At 36.5% G+C, this 23,174-nt stretch overlaps 1 non-coding gene across 1 annotated transcript; it reads right to left on the bottom strand.

Moving 5' to 3' along the window:
* Nucleotides 1-22,516: 22,516 nt before the first annotated feature.
* Nucleotides 22,517-22,588, bottom strand: TRNAT-GGU (transfer RNA threonine (anticodon GGU)). Its single transcript has one exon. It is a non-coding gene; the product is annotated as a tRNA-Thr (tRNA).
* Nucleotides 22,589-23,174: the final 586 nt, after the last annotated feature.

The following is a 23,174-nucleotide window of genomic DNA, read 5'->3' as shown; positions in this document are numbered from 1 at the left end:
ACTGCATTCAGCGCTTGTGTGCTATAAGGTTGTACTTTTGTGGTCATGTGGCCGAGGTTTGATCTCAATTGCTCCATTTTTCTTTCTTTTGTTACAGATTAAACATGGTCGCTCCACTGGCAGTGTGCACCAAGGAAGAACAGCGACCAGTGATCCGATTTCTCTGGTCTGAGTGTCAGGGACTGAAATTCGTCGCAGGCTTTCAGTAGATCTGATGATGTCAGAATAATCTCCTTGGATGATGGGTGACCATCGGTTCATCAGAATCATGTGTCAAGCTTGTCGAATCTTCCCATCAGTGGTGGAGGTTGATGGGCATCCTCAACTTCGTGTTTCACGCTTGTCCAGCCATTTTTAACACACTGAATCCCATGCTGGTGCTATGCACGAGCATCTTGAATATGGTGAGTTTCCCATGCACGTGCATAGTACGGGCAATATCACTTGAATGTTTGGAGTTACGATGAGCCCCCTGAGAATCTTGAAGAGCGCCCCCCTCCCCGAGAGAACTCCTATGGGCGCCCATGCATTTGACCAATGTGTTTACTTGAAATATCGAAAGAAATGGAACACTTATTCATTTACTTGTTATTATATCAATATCATCATAATATTGATATAAAAGCCATTTGGCAAGAAAAATTTAGCTTTCTTATTACTTCTATAAAAAGAAATTACATACATTTTTCTTTATGGCAATTAGAAATTAAACTTTGTTATCTTCCTACATGTGGTTTATCTTCTCAATTTCAAATAAAATTATAAATTCTGTAAAAAGAGATCAAGAAATTAACTCATTTCCACCACAGTAAAACATTCAGAAACAATAAAGATAAATGTTAGAAAATACTCATAAGTCCAGAGCCATCTATTGTTCACCATTGCAATCCATATCCCAACATAGCAGCAATTTTTTTTAAAAAAAACCTATTATATTTCAAATTATTCAATAATAAGTTATCATCAGACAATATTGTAAAAATAACTATTCAAATTTGTTACTATAAAAGTTTGTAGAAATTATGTCAATTTGTATTCAATTCTGGAAAGAAAAAATATCAATAAAGAATGAGGTAAAAAAATTATCAAAAGCACTACTGAAAGAAAGATGGTTGAAGCTGAAATCAAAAAATTGTAAGTATCTTATTTCTTTATCCCAGGTTGTGTTCTACCGAAGCAAAGTGACGTGTATTATTGTTCTATTACGCCTAGAGTGCTTAAAAACGTCATAAATAAGATTATGAGACTTAGAAGGGATAAATGACATAAGATAAATTGCACGTGCAAGACTGATACTGGACAAAGAACTTGGGAGGTAAGTTCAGTGCAAGTGTATAAACGGAAAATCAGCACAAAATGGAGAAGAAACTAGATAAAATAATGGAATTGATAATGGACACAAAAATTAGTCTTGAAAAAACCTTGGACAGAAAGTTTGAGGAATTGAAAAGTGAAATGAAACAAATGGATAAGGATTTGGCACAGTACAGAGTAGAGTGTAGTCAAAGGAGTGAAAAGTCAGATAAGAAGATAGATACACAAAACAGGGAAACCACCTGTTTAAAGCTAAATGTTGACATGATGGAGAAGAAAAATGAGGAGAGTATAAAAATGATTCAGCACAACACTGCCTCAATCAGTGAAATTCGAAAGGAGTTAGCAGATACCAAAGAGGTAGTGAGAAAGATTTTAAATAAAAGTGAAAATGGAACCAACTCAATGTTTATGCAAGAATTAGAGAGTGTTAATAATAGATTAGGAGAATTAGAAGAAAAACAAGTGAGATGCATGCTAGACAGAGGTACTTCAAGAAATCTATTGGATGACTCACCAATCTTGATTCCTACGTCTGCACTTATTAGTCAGTTAGACACAGAAGCAGTTAGGCAATCAAAAATTCAAATTGAGCAAAAAGGACACAGCAATGCAACAGACATAGAAGAGGTATGTAAATTCTTGTGCCCAGAAAATGATGCATGTCCACCTACAGGTGTAGTTATTGCCACGAACAATTTTGATTTGGGGGGTGTAAGGGGTGCTGCTTCCACGTAGTGCACCCAAAAGTCAACCTCACTTCCACGTAGTGCACCCTGGACAAGAGACTAACGAGGCTCTGGCGACTGGCGTTATTGCCAGTATAATTTTGTGTGTGTTGTCCTGTTTTATGTCCTTGTGTGTGCTGAGTGCGCGTTTACAGCCTCAGCTTTTAACAAGTCAGAACATTTTAAGGTTTTAAAGTTTTTAGTTATGCAACGTTTGAGTTGTAATTTGTAATGGTAAGGGGCTGGACCCCGTATAATGTGACGGGAGCAAATTAGCCTAAGTGCTGACGCTCCCAAAATTTTAAATTCAAATTCAAATTCAAATTCAATTTTGATTTGGAAAAAGAAAGTAAGAACAATGTGGAACAAAGCATCAAGTGTATAGTTAATGCCTTAAGTGAAATTAGAGAGACTCTTAAGGAGAGTAGTAAAATTAATGCAAGCTTGCTTGAATTTATGGAAGTAAACGTACATCATCAGAACAGTTTGCATAAGAACAATTCTACGTACTTTTCTCAAAATCAAACACATGATGTAAAGCGACTTAAGATTGTCAGCTCCAAGATATCCAGTAGTAGTAACGACTCCTCAGATAGTCACAAACAAGAGAAAATGGTGAAGAAAGTAAAAAGTAGAAAGAAGAAAAAGCGAAAAAAGAAATTGAGAAGGGAAGCTGGATGTAGAAGTTCCGACAGTGAGAAGGCATATTTCATAGAAGATAAAGACTTACCAATGCTTAGTGAAGATGTCAGAAGACACACAAAGTGGAAAACTTTTAAGGTAAAGCATGTTACAACCAGTACGGAAGATGAAGGAATTTGTTCTGCAAGTTCCGAGCAAACCGGAAATAAAAACGACGAGAGACAAAAGAAAAAAGTGAAAATGAAGAAGCAAGGTGATCATAAAGGCAACAATACAGATAATCTTGGATCCGAAAACATACACACAAAATTTTTAGTATTGCCTTAATGTCAATAGTGTGCTTTGTGAAATTAACTAGATGTATATATTGTAATTCTTTCAAAAGTGATTTATATTGAAACATGTTGTTGTCTTGTTCTTTCATAAGTCTTTGATAAAAAAAAAAAAACATAAAAAAAAAAAGTTAAGTGCAAGGTAATATGTTAGAAGCTTATGTATATTAACTTAACTACTTTTGTTTTCTCATAAGTGTACTATGAATTATGTTCTAATAATAAGTTGAGTGGTAGGTAGTACATTAAAATATTAGAGATGATAAGTGTGTATGTATGTTCATGTATATCTCTATATGTGCATACATCTAGGTATGTTGATGTAACGTAAACTGCTTTACTGGCAAAACCTTAAATCAGGTAGTTTGAGATTTGAAAAGTATCAGTTTTTAAATATCGCTATTGGTACAGTCAGCTGCAAAATAAATACATTTATTTTCTTTTATATTCTTCGCATGTCTCAAAATAACATTATTATTCATGATGCTAGTCCAGCATTTGTATACCGATGTCTTTGCATTTTATGTTTAATTCTTGAACTCCGAATAATAACAAATGAGTAAATATGGTGAAGTGCAATGTACTTCGTGATACATTTGCAGCCAGCTGTACACTTTTATGCTATTAATCGATCGCAAAGTTCTTCATAACATGACACTAGGAGAAAACTTACCTTAAATTGTATTGGCATTGTAAAAACAAACATTTGCAAAGATCAATTTGGTGTACCGTCTCTGTTAAAAACAAATATTTCAAAGGCATTATAGTAATTAGGGTAGCATTTGACTTCTAGATAGTGAGTTATATTTACAGTATCCCATTACTTCGGTCAGTATCTCATTCACATGCAAGGTTTTTTAGTAGTCTGTCTCATGTGATTTACTGTACTTTGAATATTCAATCTTGAAATTGAGTGGCGAATTAGTTCTAAGTTTCATTCATGGTTCATGCTCAATTAATACCATATAGATACAAGCATATATATAAAAATTCGATTTTTATAAAGTTGCTGTGGCAGTATTGTAGATACACGGCATTTGGCGTAACGATATTTATGGTATAAAATAATAATAATAAAAAGAAATGGTATTTCTTATTTAGATGGTAATTTGTCTGGTTCATTGAAATAATCACTTTAATCAATGCAATCCCATTTTAGCTTAAGTACACTGACTTCGTTTAATTTTTCTAATTTTTCTTAATTTGGTAATATTTTGTAACTTGATATATACGTAGACGCGTAAGCTCTGTAGAGTGGTATATTAAATGTGATGAAAATGTATATGTGATACCCTTAGATTTCTCAAGGTAATATTATAAAATCACATAATATTTATTTTCCAGTATAATGTAAGTTAAATCTAGCTCGTCGGATCTATATTTCCTTAAATGTTTTGTTCTTTGTGAATAGTTAAGATATGCAACCTTAATTTTTGAATATTCAATCTTGGTATGCAATGAGCATAAATACTGATGGTATGTGAATTGTCAGAATAACTAGTTAACAAACTCTGTGCTTTCACTAATAGTTAATACTCAGTTAGCATAATATATGCAAGCGCAAATAAACAAAATTTTAAAATTTGCAAGATTAATAAGGTGGTATTGCACCGATATGGCATTCCACACAATACTTACATGTAAAAGAATATGCCCGGTGTTTATTTAGTTACTGCTCAAGGTAAAATTTATATGCTCCTTCAATATGTTTATTTTCTTGTCCATGTTCAGGTATAATTGGCATTTGAATGACATGTGGTGTACACACGCTCAGTTGCAAATATACTGCGTACATATATTTATTCCTTAAACTCATTTTATTCATGTTGACAATGTGAAGTCAGCAAAAATAAATATATTTATGCATATATGTGCATCTTGCTCACAAATGAAGAGTTTATACTATTTCTTGTATTGCATTAAGATTGGAAGTAGCAAAGTGCTTCCTGCTGAATTTCGTTAAAATTTCTTGTAGAACTTACTACTATTTTGTAACATGATTGTTGCATATTGTCATTGCAAATTAGTCATTCACTCAGGTATTATACCATATTTGCTATTCTTGTTTTTATAGCATTATGCTATTAAGCTAGCATATAAAAAAAAATATATGGGTTCATTTCATAATTTCACATCAAATATCATTTTGCCTTTGTATGTTTCCATATAAACATAGTAAAACTAAAAAATCATTGTGAAATAAATTTATTTAGGTAAATGTTTCAAAACAAAACAGAAAAGTTCAGGATATTCAAAAAACAAATTGTAATTATATCATTTGTACAAGAAAAATTTCATACTTATGTACATTTTAAAATTTCATGTAAAATGTCTTGGTTGAGTTGTGCAGTGGATGGTTTGGGACATTCAGGTTCGTGTAGTTCAAACCCTTGTTGAGCGCCATATATCAATATCATCATAATATTGATATAAAAGCCATTTGGCAAGAAAAATTTAGCTTTCTTATTACTTCTATAAAAAGAAATTACATACATTTTTCTTTATGGCAATTAGAAATTAAACTTTGTTATCTTCCTACATGTGGTTTATCTTCTCAATTTCAAATAAAATTATAAATTCTGTAAAAAGAGATCAAGAAATTAACTCATTTCCACCACAGTAAAACATTCAGAAACAATAAAGATAAATGTTAGAAAATACTCATAAGTCCAGAGCCATCTATTGTTCACCATTGCAATCCATATCCCAACATAGCAGCAATTTTTTTTAAAAAAAACCTATTATATTTCAAATTATTCAATAATAAGTTATCATCAGACAATATTGTAAAAATAACTATTCAAATTTGTTACTATAAAAGTTTGTAGAAATTATGTCAATTTGTATTCAATTCTGGAAAGAAAGAATATCAATAAAGAATGAGGTAAAAAAATTATCAAAAGCACTACTGAAAGAAAGATGGTTGAAGCTGAAATCAAAAAATTGTAAGTATCTTATTTCTTTATCCCAGGTTGTGTTCTACCGAAGCAAAGTGACGTGTATTATTGTTCTATTACGCCTAGAGTGCTTAAAAACGTCATATTATGAGTTATTTATTTGCACACCACCTGTGTTTCATACTAAGGATTAGTGGCGGCGATTAGGGGGCCGAGGGGGGGTCAGTTGCCCCCCACCTTTTGTCCCCGTTCTATTCTATACCTTATGTACCAAAGAAAAGTAAATTGTTCTTGCTTCCCCTAGTTTCGGAAACCAATCGCCGCCACTGAATTAGAAGTACGGACTTTTTCATTATATACAAGGACTATGTTGAACATCTCTGGCACATGCAAGAATACACAGATTCTAATTGTTTCTTTTTTATCGTGTAGGCGAAGAAATTGCCTTTATTTTGGTGTATAACCTGTATAGTAAGACCAAAAAATAAATTGTTTCACTTTGTTGAAAATCACATAACATGCCTGGGTTTCTGAGTTATTGCCAATTTAAATACCCTGGGATTCAATGTGCCATCAACATACACACAATTCTACGTGGTAAAGCGCTGCCCCTGTATTGTACTGAGAGGCTGTGATGAATTTCAACCCCTGACACATCTTCAGACCAGGGAAATCGGATCACTGACCGCTGATCTTCCCTGGTGCACATTGCCACTGAAGCGGCCATGTTTAATTTTTTATTTATTTATTCTGCTTTGCACTTCTACGGAGGATTGAACCTCCAATTACAGAAGGCGTAATCTGTAACAAAAGAAAGAGAAATGGAGCAATTAAGATCAAACCTTTTCCACGTGACCATAAAAGTAGAACCTTATAGCACAAAAGCGCCGAAGGCAGTGCGCCAACCTGAGAAAAGTTGTGGCAAAAGTGTAGATAATTTTTTACTTACCCTCGTATTAGGTTGCGTGGATAGGTTGAAGTCATGTGGAGTTACGAAATCAGGAGGGTAGGAGTGGACACCGTTCCGCAGTTTGCCTTTTTTAGTATTACACAATAAAGAAACAAGGCTCGTAATTCACTGCACGTTTACTGCTTATCGGTGGAGTAGGGATATTTCTAATGGGAGGGGTGGCGGGCAAGAAATTAACCTTTCATTACATGTAACTTTCCATGTGACATCAGTTCTCACTTTTTATTAAATTCTGGTCATTTCAGCCTACAGGATAATTTTGCCCATCATACTCTACGAGGATAAGCCTCTTAACAAAAATAAAACTGGAAACAGGCCCCTGATATAAAAATAAATAACTTTGTTAAAATCTTCCTAACACATTACGTAATATCCATTCCTTCATAAGTGCCTCCTCGATGGCGCAGTGGTAGCGTCGTCGCCTTGTAATCAAGGGGTCCCGGGTTTGATATCCGGTGGAGGCTAATAGTGGATCGGATTCCACTTTAAACTGTAACTCCAGTCTCAATTAGCCTTACTGTGCATAAAGTGGACTTGAAACACCAAATCAACCAACCAATCATTTCTTCATTACATATAAAGAACTAAAGTTCTGCTGTATCCGAGGACTAAAATGACCTTACCTGCTAAAAGCTGAGGCTGCAAAGGCTCACACACGGACAAACACAGTGCAACACAACCACAAGTCATTATCCTAGCCGTGGATACAGGGGCCAGAGCCTCGTTGGCCTGCAGCAAGCAGTTACCGGGGATAACTACGGGAAGTGAGGTGTCTTACATGAAGATGTATTGTCTTCCATATTGTCTGAACACAACATAATTGATTAGTTCAGAACGATCTCTCTCTTGTAGATCCGTACGTGCGCGTGTGTTATTAGGGACTGGGCGCACAATCCACCGTAGAATCAACGATTAGATACTTGCATCTCTCCTTTACACAACTCTGTCATCAAGCACACACGGATCCGTTATCGAAATTTGCAATTTCAGCCACCTGCAATTCGATTCTGAGATCACATGAGGTGAGCTTATTAGTTTTTGCGTTCACGAGAATTTGAACTGATATTGTGGTCTGTTTACGATGGGAAACGACTTCCAACTTCCACCTCTTGACTGGTGACGTCACTGAGTTTTCGTTACAATTTCCATGTGCAGTGGAAGGAGACGTGTTGGTAGAATTTTTATTTGGATGTTGCTGGAATGCAGAATTACTGCATCCTGTCTCAGTAATGTATGGAGCAAGGCCGCGCATAAGATACGAAAAGGGGAGAAGTGGAGTGGACGGAGCAAAGAAGTGCGCGCTGCTGCAAACGGCGGGTAGCAGTGGCTGCGTTATCCGCCCATCCCTATAATGAACTCACTTCCCCTCTCACGCGTTGATTGGTTGAGCCCTCTCGAGTCACTACTTGGGCAGAGGACTTGCTTTCATTTCTTGGCTCCAGAGATTCCCGTTACGACACAAAACATTTCGCGTTTCGTGTGTCTTTAAAACCAAGCTTACCAAATACAGTCCAAAAGCATGGGAAGTACATCGGAGAATACGTGTCGTTTTACTTAGGTAGATTAAAAAAACCGTAAGCTATACATAAAATTGATTACTAAGCTGTATATTAATGATAATATTCAGTGATAAAGCTTTTTTCCTCAAAAATGTGTACACAAAATGGGGTGCGTCTTGTACACCGTCAAATACGGTACAAAAAGTAAGTTGTTAATTTTTTTTAACAGTTTTAAATATGGCGCACCTACAATTGCTGGCTGAAATAGTATGGGATGACCCTTATAATATTACACACGCGTATGTGCGTGCGTGTGCGTATGTGTGTGTGGAGGTTGTACTTGGTAGCCCCAGACGAAAAACGTTACAGCGCCGTTCATTCCAAGCATCAAACTGCAATGCACTGTATCTGTGTATAAACCTAACTTAATCCCTCTCAAGTGTCTGAGGAAAATAATTATGGACGAAGGAAAATTATCACTAATAACAGCGAAAGAAAATCCCAATATTCTCAGAAACCGCCTTCGTGCGCACATTACTGAGGAGCCTTCTCATTGAATTAGCTTCTTTGTTTTTAATTAAACCCTCCAAGGAAGGTTTGTTCATAAACAGAAGACGACGAACAGGCTGGATCTTCTTTCTTCACTGACTGTTCTACGGTTCTTGTTTTCTTTAAGAAGGAAGCCCAAAAATAGCTTCAATTAACATTACAAGTTCCGATGTCAGATCAACTAAATAGTATGCAGGCGGAATAAGACGAGCGACGTCAATTAAGGAAGAAAGTACAAGATGCAATTTCACGGCGGAATAAGTGAGAAGAATTAAAAAGGTTTAGTAATTAAATCTAAAAGAGGAAAGAAGTAATGTGAAGAAGAGTTCCAAACAAAGGAAGGTTTAAAAAGAGATGATGTACTTTGAGAGATGTATGGTGAGATTAGGAGACAATGGTGTAGGTTTCTGATTTGTGAGGGCTCGAAGATGTGTTTTTTTGATTGATTCATTGTTTTAATTTTACTTCTCCTATCTACCACGTTTGGATCATCGCGAAGATGAAAATGAATGCTGATAAGATGAAAGGACAATCACAAACACAAGTGGACAGCGCACAACACGAGCCCCTTAAAGGATTATGCTGGCTGTGAATCCAGGTGCCAGAGCCTCGTTGGCTTCCAAGAATGCAGTTACCCAGATGTATTACGTAGGGGTGAAATATATGTTTTGGAATTGATTTTTGTTATGTGGTGTCGCTTCCGTGCCACTCTTGGCTAATCGCCGCAATAAGCATGAGTGATGATATGATGAAATTGCTCAAAGGGACCCTCACAAGGAAGTACGTATAAAAGAAGTATAGTATAAAACTCTTGACATCTCAAACTCCCTCCCTCCCTCAGATACTTGACGTTCGAACATCTGTCACTCAATATAGGTTATTCAAATCCTGGTCCCCTAGATGTCAGTCAACTCGATACCTAGATACCCATCCTGTTGACATCTGGCTATATGTCATCTGAATGTTAGTCATCTATATACTAAGATATCAATTACCTGGATATCTGGATTCCAGGATACCTGCTAACTGGATATCCAGATACTGGTCGTGGTCATTATACAGATACCTGGATACCTTGGTACTTGTTGATATTCTGGCTATTTGTATACCCAATCCAGGTCATCTGGATACCCATAATAAGAAAATCAACTCAATATCCTCTATTCGCAGAATTTTAATTACTAGGATACTATAATTTCCTGAATATTATTCGCATTATACATACATATATCGAGATATTGAAAACTGATGAATGAACAATGAAACTCTGGGAATCCGTTCCTTTCTATGTTAACTAACAAATTGAGTTTGAAAAGGAAAAATCGCTGTTTCTTGAATTTTCAGTAAAACAAGATTGTCCCATTGTGATGAAGTTGTTAAATTCAATACATGAAAATTATTTAGAACGCAAGTAAATAACCATATACCGAGAGTGAGTAGCATGTGTTTGTATTTATGTATTTATATATGTAGCCTATGTAAGATGTTTACTTTCTCGCAATTATGCAGACATATTTTTTTAAACAAATAAAGACAATCTTACTTCACTTCGTGAATAACATTTTGTGTGCATTTTTAATAACTTGACCATGCAGAGTTACAGAAGAAAGCCGTTAATTTTTGAACGTTGCAGGTTTGTTGTGAATCTTAAAACTTTCTGCTGTGGTTAATTATCCTCTGATGTGAATCATGGGAGACTGAAAAGAAAGTATGATAAATAAGGTTCACATCCAGCTGAAGTTCTTCAATTTGAATCCGGCAATTTTGGCATATTTTGCTCCTAAACAATTCCAACTCATAATATTGATTTCTGATAAACGCATTTTCCGATTCCAGGAGCTTTAGAACATGGCTAGGGATGAGTTCACTTATCTTCACCAGATGTGACCAATAGTGCTTCTTCAAGATGGCCGCAACGGAGGTGTTCAATTATGGATGGATTAGTTTTACAACATGCAGAACTTTACTTTACAGCAATTTGTAAAGGTTGGATTTCTCGAATGTTCTCTTCACAAATTCTTCAATTTACTTCAGTCTAACATTCTCAGACTCTCATCCACCACCTGAGAATATCCTGCAGATCGAACACTCATCAGTGCCAACATGACGTCACAAGTGACCATTTTCAGAAACTTGTAGAATCTACCCAGATTTTTATTCCGACAGCAGGCATTTTAAGTTTTCGTTATCACTGGCAAAAAAGTAATGTATTGGTGCAAATCCAGATGCATTTCATGCAAACATTTTAAAAAGACGGGAAAATCAATATAATTTTGATTTATTGATTTTATCTGATGGGAAGGAAGAATATTGATAAGATGAAGCGTATGAAGGGACATATATGGACGACACGATACAAGCTCCACAGAGGTATGTACAGTCATCAGCCCAGTCACCAGAGCCTCGTTGCCCTGCAATATTTAAGGTGCAGGGGAAGAGAGGTTGACTTGCCTTCTCCGAAGACCACCCCTTATATCCCAACAGAAACTCAGTGTGAAGCCGAAGATGTTCATAACCACTGCAGGATAGAATGGGAGACGTTCATTTCTTCCCAGTGCAAATTCTTATTTACACATTCAATATTCAATATTGGAACAATTTTTAGAATGACCCTACAACCAGGGAAACTGAGTGTCACAGAGCTGGATCAACAATAGTTAAAAAGTTATTAGCTTCCAACGATGAACCAGAAATAGAAGTAAGGTTAATGGAAGATTTTAGTAACTTGTTAAAAATAAAGTAATCGCAAAAGCAATTTCTCAGGTAGTTTCCGGCCTCCGTGGCAGTGTGGTTAGCACATAGCGCTACGACGCCAGGAGTCACTCATTCCCATCTTCTCAAGTTAGCCAAAAAAGGCACAAAAAGCGAAGTAAAATAAAACAAATCAATCAATCATGTAAATAACCTCTCACTACAGACGACAATTTCAAGACTCGAAAAGACTTTTTTAAGATTAATGCAAAGCAGCAATTGGTGTTTGTGATGCACATTTCACAAACTATTGCAGACATTTTAAACGACGCTTAAGTTTTCAAGTATTTGTAAATTTTTAAATGCATGAAGAGAAAATTTCTGCTTGTTGAAGAAGTTTCAGGGCTCTCTTAGTATTGCGTCTGGTGTTCCCGTCGTGAGAGTGCTCTATACCAACATTTTGCAGGAATTATTTTCATACCAATTCAAATCAAATTAGTAGGGTGTTCTGAAAAAAGTAAAATATTTCCATCATGTACAAATAAGAACCAACCTAATGACGCAATCTGTCTCGGGAATCCATGGAGCAAGCGAATGAAAGCGAGCCCTCTCCGCCAGTAGTTACTCGAGAGGGCTTACCAACGAACGCTTCAGACGGGAAACTAGTGCATGGAGGATGGAGGGGAAACGCGGCTGCAGCTACAAACCGTTTGCAGCAGAGCGCACTGGTTTGCACCACCAACTCGCTTTCTCCTCTTCTCAACCTTTATGTGCGACCGAGCTCCACAGATTCCCCAGTCGGGGTGTACAAAACTAATCCAGAGCCATCTATCCGAGAACGTTGGAACCATTGTTGTCTGAAGGCGCATTATTACTGATATTCGACGTTGTCTCAGATTTGCATTGAAAACAAAATTTTCAGTCTAGATATTTAATACTTGGACTTTAGTTGTGATATTGGCGAGAGAAAATACTGTTGCGCACCTTGTGCAGTCTTTCTGCTGTAATTTCAATGTAAACGAGCGTTAACTGGTGGATAGAGATCACTTGCGTCTATATGAATGCGCTTAATTCTTGCTCTGAGGATTCCCCATGGCTCAGTCTTCAACGCAGCGAGATTCGACGAGCAAGAGGATTGGACTACAAGGAAGACAACGACGTATAGGACGCCATCACTGAAGATTATATACCGCCGAGGGACATCGAAGGCAGCGATGAAGACAGGATACCGACTTGAGCCCCGGGGGAATCGTTTTCATACTAAATGCTTTGGGAAGCACCATCCCGACCTGAATATAAGTAGTATTTCTTTGAACAAGGATGAACATTGAAGTCGGATATTAAATATTATTGTGTGAGAATTTATCAGAAGATTGATATTCTGAAATAAGATTATAGGAAATTACATACATGGTGGAATTTTTCATTAAAAAAATTCTAATAACATTAGGCCTTGAGGCAGCAAGTTGTCGGTACGGGTTCTATTATGATTTTTTTGGTAATGTTGGGATGCCTAGAGATGGAAAATATGTGATAGCATGTCATAACTCTTTGCCTTCTGTGTGTTATCACTCCATTCCCCAGATACATTGATGTAAAGGAATAATTATTAATATTTCGACTTTTACTATTAGAAATAACAATTAAAGTAATTCTGATTTATATTGATAATAGTGATGATAATAATTAAGATTATAATAATTGCACTAATTAAAATATGTGAATATTATAATAATGTAATTGACAAGTTGGATGGGATTTAACACCATTACAGGATTCAATTGGCTATCTGCCCATCATTAATGCCGATATATCTGAATGAATAACTGAAGTGCGAAGCTGTGAGGATGACAGTAGCAGTCCAAGGACAGTGTGAGAGTTCATTGAGGAACGTGGGTAAATGGTTCAATGCCTCTAAAGTTCTATTTGCCTCCATCAATGGCGTGGAAAACCATAGAAAGGATGGAAGCCAGAGGTATCTGCAGCCCTTGGAGTGTCTCAAAGTGCCATTTCTCGCCTGTATATTCGGTTCCAAACAACGGGAAATGTGCGACGAAGAACAGCAAGATACAAGGGGTACCTCTTGTTAAGAAATGATTGGAACCTATGACAGAATGCAACGAAACTACAACATGCCTTTCTCACAGCAAAAGGGCGCAGGTGTCATCTCAAACTGTCTGCAATCGCCTTCTTAAAGATGGCCTGTATACATATAGACTCATCGTGTGTGTTTCATCACCGTACAGCATTCAGCCCGTAGAACTTGGCTGAGGAAGATCGCAATTGTGGCCAAAACGAATGGGGTTGAGCAGTGTTCTCCGATGAGTCGCGGTTCAGCCTCCACCCTTACAATACACGTGCCTAATATGGAGGCTATGCAGGGACGGCGCCAGAAATTTTCGATCGGGTGGGCAGAAGCTGCTTATTGATAGATTAGGGTGGGCAGTATAAATGTAAGACCATGTATGTGTACGTATGTATCCCCCTCTCTCTTACACTCCCGATTTTCCTCTTACTTCTTTTCCCTTTCCTTGTTTTCCTCTTTATTCTTTTCTAATCTATTCTCGCATCTTGTTCCATTTCCTTTCGTTTTGTCTCTGATGGACACAAGGAAGTGTTTATACATGCGCAGCCATACCCCAGACATACATTCTAATGTATGCATGTTAATACAGTGAAATAAATGTGAATTAGATTTAAGCTTGTGTTGCAAATACAAGGCACATACTTGATTTTATGAATTCGGCGACAATGATAGAAAGTGCGATGGTAGACAATCGTGCAGTTTCTCGTAATTTAAATGCATGTTCCTGAGCATAGTATTTTCATCGTATGAGTTTTTAACTGAAAGAGTTTTCTTACTCCTTAGGGGTCACTTTTCTTAGCTTACAAGGTTTGTACAACTGAGAAATCTATCTGAATGTTTGTAGTAGCGGCGGTTGGGTGCCAAGATTTGAGGGGCAAGAACAATATACTTTTTCTTGGTAGAAAAGGCTTAGCATAAAAAGGCCATAGTGCAGGGGCAAAAAGTGGCAAAATTTGGCGAGGGAACCGCATCCCCCACTTCCCGATTCTCCTAATCACCGCCACTTAATGTTTGGATTAAAATGAACGTCTTATTAGGAATGATTTAAAACACACACGGAAATCAAATTCTTTGTTCATTGTCCATGAAGTATTCCTAGGCTAATGAAAGGCTATTTTGACAGAATATCACTCACAAACAAGTAAGATCGAAAAATCTGTTCAGAATTGAAGAGATTATTAGCTAAGTTGTTATTCATTTTCTGAACTCTCATGTTACTAATGCGGGAGAAGCAATACACGTATGGTTGGTTACATGAACATATTTTTTGAGGTAACAAAATGATTTAGGACACAAGGAATTCATCGAAGTTGATCACCGTGCCAGTAATAATTCATTTATTTTTCATAATGACTTGGGTTGCATGGCGTGACCATTTCGAACACACTTGAATGTCAACCTCTATCCTGTTCAGCACACCCTGCAAACTTGATTTTTCAGGCAACGAGTCCCTGGTGCTTGGAACCACTGTAAAAGTAATAATTTATGAGGGTTTGTATTTTGAGTGTCAGCTTGTGTTTGTTTTCACCCCTTCGTTACTTTAATCTAATCACCATTGAACCTTATCGTCGTCATTATCAAAATTAGCAGAAAAATGACTTAACCTTTAAACAGCCAATGGGTCATATATGACCCATGGTGCGGATTAAAACATTCACGTGCTTTTAGGACCTTCATACTTGTATGTGAGGTTGTAAACGCTGACAGATCTTGAGACAAGACATTGAAATGTCATGTGGAAGAAAACCCACCCCCTCCCCCTTTCTCTAATATGCAAATTAGCTATTTTTAGCCAAAATGCAAATTGTACATATTGCTTCATATTTCAGCTTGTATGAGAACTAGAACTTGAAACAAGTTTCGCTTTGTTGCAAAAGGTCTACTCTTTGAAAACAATGCAAATGTTTGCGCCCTTTTTCCAAAATAACTGGAGAAGAGGGTGCGAACGCCAGATTTTTTTTTTCATTGAAATTTTGGGACTTGGCCCCTCCCAACCCCGTTTTACTCACTTGGGCTTTCTGAATTGTACACGGTCGCGTGCTCTGATGTTTTTGCTTTCAAACAAAAGTTATCCGAAGTAGATTGCTCAAATAGTATCCGAGATATAACGTTTTTCTGAAATAAGTGTAAAAATTTAAAAATCGCGCGCAAAGGCCGCGGCGAGAGAGGGGTTACTTTCGAAAACCGGCTCGGCTGTTTAAAGGTTAAATATAACAAATCAACCACAACTTACTGTTCCAAAAATAGAGTTGCATTAGTTCATACCTCTTAGAAAGTTGAGATGGTAGTTTCAATTGCACAGCGTTTCATTAGTGGATCAAGTCAAGGCAGCTAATTCCGTGAACAATTATGTTGTTTTCCCAAAGTCTCAAATATTTGCCTCAGGCAATCACCCTCCTAAAATGGACGCACCTTCTGTGGTGATAAAAAACCACGTTTGGTGCGAGTTCTTTCTGTATATTTTTCCCCAAAGGCATAACGCTGTCGCATTATAATGAAGACGTCCTGTGTTCGACTCCCCCCTCCTCTGGTGGAAGCACAATGCACACTGGTTCCACGTTACTTCAGCTGCATCTACAGATTCTGTTGCCATTTTCGGCTGATTCATGTGGCAAAATGTATGTATGGAACGAGGATTTCTAAATAGGATAAGCCACTCATTAGCAATTGAATAATTCTGTAGCTTTTTCCATACATAACTGGTTTATTAAAATTTATTCACTGCAGTATTGTAGTGATTATTGTGATTCCTTCTTATTAGTAAAATGAATATAAAGTTGATATTTCGCATACCATATTGATATTTGAAGATAAGAAGTATATAAAAATTGTAATGAAATAAAAAAAGGGACACTTCTGGAATTTTAATGCAGAGCTAATTAAAACTATATTATACTCTCTAGGTTTATGGCTTCAGCAACAGAAGCCTTCCATCTGTCCCTATTCGGGGCAAGATCAATCCAATCTTTTCGATCCTTGCCGATTTCTTTTACGTCCATCTCAACGTTATCCCTCCAACCTCGTCTTGGCCTTCCTACTGGTCTCTTACCATCAGGTTTCCCAACAAGAATCCTGTAAACTATTTTTTTCCTCTGCCGTTCGTGTCACATGGCCTGCCCAACTCAGTCTTTTTGATTAAATTATTCTAATAATAATAATTAAAAAGTCAAAATAATGTATTGTGTTGCCGGTGGAAGTAACGCTAAGATGATGATTTTATTTGTTTATTTAGAGATTATTTTAACCATACCCAGGCCGGGATTTATATACGTATGTGGAGGCCCGGAGCTGCAGTCCTCAAGTTCGACTTAAATTCTGATCTAATCTTGATCATACCCTGCATAATTATGAGCCTCCTAAGCCTACTAACTGCTTTTAATCATGGAAGTATTCATTTGATCACAGTTTTTGTTTCAATAGCTCTAGTATTTAATTTCACTTTCTAATGAAATTGGCTTTTTATGGGTTGATAATATGTGAACATTTCTAGCATAGATAATATTCACAAGTAAAATATATATGTTATGAACACCAGAATACACTTATTTATCGAATTATTCATATATCTCCAAGTATATGTACTTATTGAATTTGATTGGGTGGGCAATCGGGTGGGCTCAGGAATTTTTGGGTGGGCGCTTGCCCACCCGTGCCCACCCCTGGCGCCGTCCCTGAGGCTATGAAGAACACGCTATAACCTTGCAGGATATACGGACCTCCACGTCATCCAAGCGACCCAAGAAACTGGTTCCCCGAGACGATGACAAGTAGATGGCAGTGCGATCGACCAAGGTTCTAATTCTGTTATGAAAGTAATTCGGCTTAGTTAGTTTTTGGAATATATTGTGTAGATTTGTTTCTCTAGAAAGGCGGTAAGTGAATTGATGGAAACAGTTATATTTGTGGAGTGATTTGCAGTCACGAAATGGCATTAATTTACACAGAAAAGTAACATAAATACGTTTTATGTGCAACGGAACACGAGCATCAACATATCGCATGTGAGGCTGGACGTCAAACGTTGGTTTGTGTACACAAGTTTATTTTTGTATACTAATAAAATTGAAATAGTGTCATGAAGGAGAAAAAATGTTTCGTGGCGTACATATTATGAAGTCATTTTCCCGAAATGCAGATATTCGGAATAATTTAATTTCATATTCCATGGAGTTCAAATAGCCGATTAGGATGTACCTTGTCATCTCTATCAACAAATTGCTTTACATTCGTGTCGATTGGTAAGTAGAACATTGGTGTTAAGGACTGTGCATTTTTACTCGTGACTTGGCTGTAAAATGTCTACCTTGTACTTGATGAAAATAAACAGCAAATTAACATAAGTCCACCGTTGTATTTATTCATTTTTTATTTCTTTGGATTTTTTTTTATGGGAAAGCATTTATGAACGATTTACAGGCAGTGCAATTGCTGGCCGGTTTAACATCGTATGATCATATAATAATAGCACAAATGTCTAAAACTACGTTCTCGGATATATAATGAAGTCAATTACAGTTTGCAAAAGCAAACTATTTGTATAACTATGTTCTTATTGTTCTGAATTTTATATTGCACTTTTTGAATCCCCCCCAAAAATTAAAAATAAATAAACCATGAAAACCAACAATATTTTCATCATAAACGTGGACTGTACAATATTTTTTTGTAATGAAGGTTTCTGGTCTTGATCCCTGATAGGAACGAATGCTTGTACTTTAAAGATGCAAAGGTTGCCGTGATAATATTGTCAAGATTGTTGCCTTATCATCCAGATATTGTAGATCTAATTGCTGCTTGCAGTGAGTACACTGGGTGAGATTATAACCAAATTGTTATACACATACAAGGAAGTACACTGTTATATAAATATATTACTTTCCTCCAAACTATATGGATACCAGTTACATGCTATGCTGGCTGGTCTATTAAATCGGAATGACTATTTTCACTAGGTGGTGAAGTTAGCTTGCAAACTATTTTCACCAGATTTTTAAACCGCGCATGTACATGATCTTCAACCTGGCCTACTACATGTATGTGTGCATTCTTTAGTTGTTGATGCATGCTATTATGAAGCTTGAAACGGAGTGCATTTATTTTCATATGGACAACAAGTACATTTTCTGTGCACATTAGTGCTGGTAATGTAGCATTACATAAGTATAGAAGGGTATTACATTCCTAAATTGGTATGACTTAAGATGACCGGACCCCTCTCCGATTATCTTCATATATAACATACTTACTAATTGAGACCTGCTAATGACGAATGTGACGATACATTTTTTCGGAAACGTCTAAACATTGCAAAATAATTGCGAACCATTGAAGCTAGCCCCACGAACCATTGACGTGTGGTTAGGTTAGGCGAACATAGTTAAAATTTTGTGTCGTGGTAGTATCAGGATCTAGAAATTGCAAAATAATTGCGAACCATTGACGTGTGGTTAGGTTAGGCAAACAGTTAAAATTTGGTGTCGTGGTAGTACCAGGAATATATATATTTGCTTGTGAATCAAGAAATTTCGCGAAAATCGACGGTTTCCATTCCGAAAACTAACGCCTTATTTTAGCTTATTTTGCAATTTATAGACGTTTCCGACAACTTTTAACTTCAGATTCGTGATTAGGAGGCCTCAATTAGTGAGTATGCCAAATATGAAGAAAAACAGAGAGGGGTCCAGTCATCTTAAGTCGTTTCCCTAAATGTTTTTCTTATTAGGTTAAAGGCTGTTAGCATTAAAACATTAAAATTATTTTTGTAAATACTTCCCAACACCTGATCATGTAATATCTGGTCTTCAAGACTTCTGCTATTCTCACCACCTGGTGACAATAGCAGTCACACAAATTTGTAATTTTAAATTGTCTCAGTAGTAACTCCAGTAATACTGCCAATGATATTTTAAGTCCACTTTATGTACAGAAAGGTTAATCTGGACTGGACTTACAGTTTAAAGTGGGATCCAAACCGCTATGTGCCTCCACCAGGTATCGAACCTGGTACCTCTTGTTTACATTACTGCTATGCCATCGGGAGGGCCCCCAATACTACCAATGAATGTAATAAATTATGATAAAATACAATGTTATGGTTATGCTATTACTTTTTCTGGTGAAAATAGCCTCATATGCTATTCTCACCACGTAGTGAAAACAGTTGCGGCCTTAGTGTATATATTTAAACTTAAACACTTTGTAATATATTTGGGAATTTAAAACAAGCCTTTTTTCAACAAATAACGTTATTTTACACATATATACATAGAGCCAACATAATGAATGATATTGTGCATGTAACTTTTCAATATTTCTTACAAGCTATCACAAATTCCATCATGGTAGTGTGAGAAAATATAATATACACTTTAGTTGATATCTTGCTTCTTTAACTCTGCAGTTTGATAATGTCATCATGTTGTTGTTTTTTTTTCTTTATATATTAATAATGCTGAAAACATTATTGCAAAACTTGCACATGCATCAGGATTTGGATACAACTATATAATATAGCCTATTGGTTTAATGGTGTCTTCCAGGTCCAAGTGAAGCAAAGTCACTGCTTAGAAAATGATAAGAGACATTTACAAGTACTTTCGAGTAATTAAATGCATTTTAGAGGAGAAATTATTATCTTCAACCATATTCACATATCACACAGTACCATGCAGAACAGGAATTTCACAAAATAAAAAGACACCAGGACATGACACTCAAGATGAAATAAGTACTGTTACTGTTCTATTTGGAATGTCACATTTAACATACAACAATTACTTTGAAATATTTTACCATCCTCATTTTCCCAGTAAACATCTAGAATAATGTGCAATTAACTTCAAAACCTGTACATAAATTAACCATTCAGAGATAGAATATGCCATTGACATATATTGCACGCTGATGCAAATCATATGGATAATATTTAAAATACCTTTTACATCTATGTTCTTAGTAAAGGTTCGCATAATCACTCTTGTAGATGTATAGTTATTTCCAGTGGCTAGTGTTTTTTCTGCGAGGTTTTATCCTGTTTTCCCAGGACTTTTTCAAGCTTACACCAAGATAAACAGACACAATAGCCCCGTCTAGTTGGCTGCACCTTTTGACTCTGTTTGCACCGAAGCGTCTATTTGGTTGCACGGTGCAACACGGAGTCGCCTAGTTCGTTGATTTGGAGTCAAGTAGTGTATTTGGTGTCTGCACTACCTTCCGGACCGGTGTATGTTTGGTGTATGGTCAAATAAATGACTCTTTAAAGCAGCAGACAGGCATTTGTTAAATATTCTGAACTTGAACACCGCTTTCCGTCTAGTTGGTTGAACGTCATATCCTTGCACCACCCTTACACCAACCTGACACTGGATACACCTGCCCTGCACCGAGTGACAAAAAGTGCAGCCAACTAGACTGGGCTAATGTTACATGACTAATTTCTCTGCACTTTAGAAGTATTCATCGCATAAATCTAATGCAAATTGAAACTGCTTTGAGAAGATGCACACAGGCTTAGCATTCCAATTATTTGGCAACAATGTTCTCAAAGCACTTTCCCTGTACAAGAACAAAATCGAATCTCAGTGTGGAAGTATATGTGCAACTATCTATTTTATATCTTTGGTACATAAACCCTGTTCCATACCCATCAATGCAATAAAACAGTGAGATGAAATGAGTGAACTTGTTTCGTTTCTGGACTTCCTTCAAGTTTAGGAGAAGTATGGCTGCTGAAATAAGGGAGTATTTTTAAGTGCAAGTACAGCTATGGGCTTTCAAGTAACCATGAAAAGTACACTCTCTCTCTCTCTTGCAAACACACAATTGATATAAATGGGTATGTTTATCTCGGCGTAAGCTTGTATGTGTGTATATTTATATATACATGCATAATGTCATTGCACACTTAACTGAAAACGTGTACATAATGTCATTAACACTTAACTGAAAACATACAGTACATATAAGGCCATTACACACCTAACTGAAAACCTGTGTAATTTAACATGTAATGCTTGGTTGTTAGTATTTTTTACATGGGGAGATTGCTTCCCAAATTATACATTTAACATAACATTTTATTCTTGTGGTTGTACAGTTAATACTAAGTTACTCAATATTGTCCAGCATGAAGTAAATAATGATTGTTTATCTTATACACTAAGAATATCTGTCAGAATGAAACTTACAGCAAGCTAGATAACTAAAGGCACGACATGTGATTGTACTTTGTCTTGGGTTCATTTTTAAAAAAAACTTGCCATATTTTTTTATACTCTCCTACATTCAGATATTTTTTACACTCTCCTACATTCAGATTAATAAGGAATGATTATTTGTCTTGTAGTCTACGGTTATTACAAGCATAAAAACAGTTTTTCGTTGTGACGTTTCAGGAGAACACACGCTCCCTTCATCAGACATTTATTTTTAGTTTGACTAAAGATACAGTTATAACAATGGTTAAGAATTTTTAAAACAGAATGGAAAATTCCTTATGCAATGGATGTTGTCAACGTTACATTATTGAAATATAGCAACTTAACTGTGAAAAACAAGCAGTCTGTTTTATTTTTATTTCAGATAAAAATTTTGATTACATTATTTTTTATTTATAATTTTTTTAAGTAATTTAATTTTATGCTTGTTATAACCGTAGACTACAAGAGAAATAATTCTAGAATGGAAGCAATACATACAAGAAAAACTATAAGGAATGATGTGAATTATAATTGTTAAAACTTTTTGGAAGTATTGTACATTAGGCACACACAGAAGAAGTACTACGTAGAAATTTTCAGTGAGAAGTATAGGCTCGACCAGGACTCGAACCCGGGTCTCTGGCATACCGTGCCATTGCTCTTACCACTGAGCTACCGAGCCAGCCTGGCCTCGCCAGACTTTTCGTTATCGCTGTATTACGTGAATCCACGCAGGTAATACAGCGATAGCGAAAAGTCAGGCGAGGCCAGGCCGGCTCGGTAGCTCAGTGGTAAGAGCAATGGCACGGTATGCCAGACCCCCAGGCTCGAGTCCTGGTCGAGGCTGCATTTTTCGCTTAAAATTTCTTTTTGGAAGTAATTTGTAGGTACTGTTGTTCATTGAATGAAAGAGATTGATTATGCGAGCTACTACAATGGTAACATCGGAAGTTCATTTGCAACGTCTTAGTTTTAAGTATTTCATTTTATCTGCCTGCGCATTGGTTGATTTGTTCAGTGATTTTACATAGAACCGAAGTCTCATTACAAAGTAAAATTTGACCAGTTTTGCGGTGACAGTTTCTCTATGATTGGTAAACCCTACATATCCTGCATGTTGACGTTTGAAGACAGACATAATATCATTGATGATGCCACTGTGGAGTCTGTGTGTTGACAAATAAGTTGTGAAGGTTTGTTCTAGGTATCTTACAAGCTGAAGAAGGTGATCCGAGGGGTAACATAAACCACCTCTATCAAATTCCTTA

The sequence above is a fragment of the Lepisma saccharinum genome, chromosome 20, assembly GCF_977018435.1.
Source record: "Lepisma saccharinum chromosome 20, izLepSacc3.1, whole genome shotgun sequence".
Lineage (NCBI taxonomy): Eukaryota > Metazoa > Arthropoda > Insecta > Zygentoma > Lepismatidae > Lepisma > Lepisma saccharinum.
This window is presented reverse-complemented; position numbering and strand designations above follow the sequence as displayed.